Raw genomic sequence first — 6,000 nt, 5'->3', positions numbered from 1 at the left:
ATCACCTGTGTTCTCTGCTTTAAAAAAATTGTTTAATTATTATTTACTTTATTGTTGCTGGGTTTTGTGGTGCACGGGAAGCTCAGCTCCCCTGAGAGGATATTTTTCCAGGCTCTTGGGCCCTCACTCACCCCAAAATGGGAGAGGGGACCATGCCAGGTGTGGTGCACTGGCAAGTAAATATCAGACCCCAAGGAGTTTTTGCAGAAAGTAATTTATTTAGGCAGAGAAAGAGAAAAAGGAGAAAGAAAAAGATGAGAGAGAGCTTCCACAAGATTGTGGAAGGGGACTCAAATATGGAATCTGAAGAGGTGTGGAAGAAGGGGACTTTTAACCTGGGAGGAATTCCTTCCTCCTCCAAGCCCCCGGGCCTATAAAAAGACTTTCTTCAGACTTCTGCTGGAGTGATTGACCTTTGATTCTTTCCCATGCCTGTAAAAACAACAAAGATCTCTAATACCTGGATGGAGAGGTGGGGGGAGGCATGGCACTGGAAAGTTCTTGCCCTTGAAACTACGCCCCCTTGTGGTCTCAGGAAGAGAATACATCTCCTAATTCTGATCAGTACTTGTATTCTTAATTTTCTTTGCCAAAGTGATTGAATAAGTGACTTAACTCAGTACTTTTAATGCATGTCCATTCAATTTCAGAAGGTGAGCTCAGTGTACATTTATTTAGTACTTTATATGTAATTAGCACTGAGACAGATATTGTACCAAAGTGTGGATGCCAAAAGATGAAAACATAATCTTTCTGCTAGAGGAGATACTTAAAGTAATGATGAGATTACCTAAGGAAAGGGATGTAGAATAAGAAAAGGAGCTGATCTAAAGCAGAACCCAGTGAGATACTAAAGAGCATATAAGCATAAACATCTGTTGACATTTTAGGGAGTAAGAGTGTACATATCAGCATTCCTTCTGTCGGAATGAGCTAAGATAAAAAGAATCACCAGATATTCAAATTGGTATTCCACAAAACAGTGCTCCCTGAAGAAAAACTCGTATCCTTAAAAATGAAAGGGAGGTCAGTTGTGGTGCCTCACACCTGTAATCCCAGCACTTTGGGAGGCTAAGGCAGGCAGATCACCTGACCTCAGGAGTTCTAGACCAACCTGGCCAACATGGTGAAACCATGTCTCTACTAAAAATCAAAAAAAAAAAAAAAAAAAAATTAGGCATGGTGGTATATGTCTGCAGTCCCAGCTACTCAGGAGGCTGAGGCAGGAGAATTACTTGAATCTGGAAGGTGGAGGCTTCAGTGAGCTGAGATCATGCCTCTGATCTCCAGCCTGAGTGACAGAGAAAGACTCTGTCTCAAAAAAAAAAAAAAAAAAGGAATTTTGAATGTCAATTAATGAACACCCCAGAATCTAAAGTACAATAAATAATAAAAATAAATAAATTCCAGCCAAGATCTAGGGGAAAGAAAAAGAAAAAGAAAGATCCAAACTTAGAATAACGAAATAATTTTCTGAATCTCAAAGTTTAAAAGTAAACCAACATTGTACACAGATAACCACAGAGGGAAGATAAATAGAATACCTAAGAACTTTTTCCTACAGTGAAGATAGAATCTGAATTCCATCACTAATTTTCTTCTGCAACATCAATTACAGATAGCTAGGAACACAAACTCCACTATCCAGGGAAAAGGAATCATGGCTCAAAATACATACAATTAGGTGAGGATAGATTACCTGTTTAGCATCTCTTTATTATGTTAATAAATAACTACATAAAAGTTAAGAAAACACTCTTTAAGATAAATACATTCTGCAAAACATGTATTTTTTTAAAAATGTCTCAAGACTTCAAATACCAGTCATGATATAATATCTTCTATGGAATTAGGTGTCTCTCAAAAAAAAATCAGAAAAACTCACATAGCAAAGAGTTGATGTAGTTATTCCTATGCTGGGAAATTACTATTTTAGGCACCTGATAGTTTAATATTTAATCCTTACTTAGAAACTCTTCTTTTTTCTCTCTCTCTTTATTTTTCTTCTTTTTTTTTGGGGGGGGGAGGAAGGCAGGAAGGGAGGGAAGAAGGACGGTAGGGAGGAAAGAAGGGATGAAGGAAGGAAGGAAGGAAGGGAGGAAGTGGGAGGGAGGGAGGGAGGGAAGGGAAGGAAGGAAATCAAGCAATGAGAGAGACATTGCCGACCTGGATCTAGAGGTTTACTAGTTGATTTCTTTTTTTTTTTTTTTTTTGAGAGAAAAAAGGAAAAAAATAATAATAAGGAGAGGAAGAAAGAGGAAGAGAAAGAGGGAGAGTAAATGGAAATATTGCTTTATTTTGAAAAAAATTGGGTATTAATGATGGCCAATAAATGTTTCATTTAAGCTTATGGGTAGGTGTGATGTGGTATTGACAAGAATGTATATTTTGTGTATTTGAAGTGGAGAGCTCTATAAATATTTATTAAGTTTACTTGTTCTGGATCTGAGTTCGAGTCCTTGATATCCTTATTAATTTTCTGTCTCATTGAATCTAAGTCTCCTATCTAGGTGTTAGGATCGTTAGCTCTTGTTGTTGCATTGATCCTTTTACCACTATGTCTTTGTTGCTTTAAAATCTATTTTATCCGATATGAGAATTGCAACTCCTGATTTTTATTTATTTATTATTTATTTTTGCTCTCCATTTGGTTGGTAAATCTTTCTCCATCCCTTTGAGTCTTTGTGTATCCTTGCATGTGAAACAGGTCTGGATGTAACATGCCGTTGGGTTTTGGCTGTGTCTTTTGATTGGGGAATTTAGTCAATTTAAATTTAGGGTTACTGCCATTTGATGTTGACCGGCTGTTTTATCCATTCCTTGGTGTAAATTCTTCTTTATGTTGGTGCTCTTTACTTTCTGGTGTATTTTTAGAAAGGCTAATACTGGTTGTTTCTTTCTGTGTGTAATGCTTCTTTCAGAAGCTCTTGTAAAGCAGGCCTGGTGGTAATAAAATCTCTGAGTTCTTGCTTGTTCATAAAAGATTTTATTTTTCCTTCAGTTGTGAAGCTTAGTTTGGCTGGATATGAAATTCTGGGCTGAAGGTTCTGTTCTTTGAGGATGTTGAATATTGGCCCCCACTCTCTTCTGGCTTGTAGAGTTTCTGCTGAGAGATCTGCTGTAAGTCTGATAGGCTTGCCTTTGTGGGTAACCTGACCTTTCTCTCTGGCTGCCCTTAGTATTTTCTCCTTCGTTTCAACCCTGGTGAATCTAATGATTATGTGCCTTGGGGTTGCTCTTCTTGAGGAATATCTTTGTGGTGTTCTCTGTATTACTTGGGGTTGAATGTTGACCTGCTTTGCTAGTTTAGAAAAATTTTCCTGAATAATATCCTGAAGGGTATTTTCCAGCTTGAATTCATTCTGTTCATCGCATTCAGGTACACCTATCAAATGTAAATTTGGTCTTTTCACATAGTCCCACATTTCTTGGAGACTTTGCTCATTCCTTTTTATCCTTTTTTCTCTAATCTTTTCTTCACATTTTATTTCATTAAGTTGGACTTTGACCTCTGATATCCCTTCTTCTGCTTGAACAATTCGAGTGTTTAAACCTGTGCATACTTCTTGGAGTTCCTGTATTGTATTCTTTAGTTCCATTAATTCACTCATACTCCTCTCTAAGTTGTCTATTCTCAATAGGATTTCATCAAACCTTTTTTCAAAGTTCCTAGTTTCTTTATGTTGGGCTACAACATGGTCTTTTAACTTACCGAAGTTTGTTATTATCCATTCCTTGAAGAGTGATTCTGTCATCAGGATGCGCTCGTTCTCCATCAAGCCTTGTTCCATTGTCAGTGTGGAACTGTGATCATCTTTGGAGGGAGAGGCGTTCTGACTTTGAGTATTCTCAGCTTTTTTACGCTGGTTTCTTCCCGTCTTTGTAAATTTATCCTCCTGTCATCTTTGAAATTACCAACTTTCAGATTAGGTCTCTTGAGTGGACGTCCGGGTTGTTAGTTCCCAGGGCCAGAGCAGCGGCGTTAAAACTGATGGTGCTTTTCTGCCTAGGGTTCTCCTGTCTGGCTTCCTTCTTGTGTCCGTAGTAGGCGACTCTGCCTTCCCGGGACTCCAAACCTCGGTCAGAAGGGGAACCGGTCCCGTTTACTCTGCGCCGAGCTCTGCCGTGCCAAGGTGCCGTCGCAGCCGCTGCGCCAGGCTCTGGTGTTGTGCTGGGGACCCGTGTGGGTCCTCCGAACCTGTTTACTCTGCTCTGAGAGCTGCCGTGTCGAGGTGCCCGTGGAACCGCTGTGCCGGCCACGAGAGTCGTGCTGGCCACCGTGTGTTTCCTCCACTGGGGGATCTTCTGCTCCGTGAGCGACCAGAATTTGTCTGAAAGTGTGGCGTCCTCTAGTTCTCCGCGCCTTCCCTGAGAGCTGCAATCCCGGGATGTTAGCGATTGGCCATCTTGGATCGTTCTCCCTATTTTTCTTTTTTATATTTTCTTTTAATTATACTTTAAGTTTTGGGACACATGTGAAGAATGTGCAGGTTTGTTACATAGCTATACATGTGCCATGGTGGTTGGCTGCACCCTTCAATCTGTCACCTACATTAGGTATTTTTCATAATGCTGTCCCTCCCCTACCTCTCTACCCCCTGACAGGCCTCTGTTTGTAATGTTCCCCTCCCTGTGTTGATGTGTTCTTATTGTTCAACCTCCACTTATAAGTGAGAACATGTGGTGTTTGGTTTTCTGTTCCTGTGTTACTTTTCTGAGAATGATAGTTTTCAGCTTCATCCACATCCCTGCAAAAGACATGAACTCATCCTTTTTTTATGGCAGCATAGCATTCCATGATGTATATGTGCCACATTTTCTTTATCCAGTCTATCATTGATGGGAATTTCCGTTGGTTCCAAGTCTTTGCTATTGTGAATATTGCTGCAATAAACATAAGTGTGTGTGTGTCTTCATAATCCTTGGGGTATATACTCAGTAATGGAATTGCTGGGACAAGTGATATTTCTGGTTTTAGATCCTTGAGAAATCGCCACGCTATCTTCCACAATGGTTGAACTAATTTACACTCCTACCAACAGTGTAAAAGTGTTTCAATTTCTCCATATTCTTTACAGCATCTGTTGTTTCCTGACTTTTTAATGATTGCCATTCTAACTGGTGTGATGGTGTTGTGAAAAGTGGCTAGCCATATGCAGAAAACTAAAACTGGACCCCTTCCTTATATTATATAAAAATTAACTCAAGATGGATTAAATGCTTATATGTAAGACCTAAAACTATAAAATCCCTAGAAGAAAACCTAAGCAATATCATTCAGAACATAGGCATGGGCAAAGACTTCATGACTAAAATACCAAAAGCAACGGCAACTAAAGTCACAATAGACAAATGGGATCTAATTAAACTAAAGAGCTTCTGCACAGCAAAAGAAAGTATCATTAGCGTGAACAGGGATCCTACAGAATGGGAGAAAATTTTTGCAATCTATCCATCTAACAAAGGCCTAATATCCCAAATCTACAAAGAACTTAAAGAAATTTACAAGAAAAAACAACCTCGTCAAAAAATGGGTGGCGAATGTGAACACTTTTCAAAAGAAGACATTTATGTTGCCAAAAAACATATGAAAAAAAACTCATCATCACTGGTCATTAGAGAAATGCAAATCAAAACCACAATGGGAAATTCTTCTTTTCATGTTGAAGAAACTGAGAATTAGAGAATATTAAAAACTACAGATGCTTTTTCTAACATGGCCAACTATTATACATTATTTTCAAGTACATATGAAACATGTTCAAAAATGAACTATATGGTGAGCCAATAAAAAAAGTTTAAACAGATACCACATCATTAACATGAAAAAGAGTATTATTCTCTTACCTCAGTAAAATTTAGTTAGAAAGTAATACAAGAAATAACCAGAAAATATTAAAAGTTTGAAGATTCACAAAACAATGTCAAAGTACCCCATAACTCAAGAATAAATCTCAATGAAATTTAAAATATCTAGAAATAATAGTATAAAATAATAAT

The sequence above is a fragment of the Callithrix jacchus genome, chromosome 3 (genome assembly GCF_049354715.1).
Source record: "Callithrix jacchus isolate 240 chromosome 3, calJac240_pri, whole genome shotgun sequence".
NCBI lineage: Eukaryota > Metazoa > Chordata > Mammalia > Primates > Cebidae > Callithrix > Callithrix jacchus.
Note: the sequence above shows the minus strand (reverse complement) of the source record.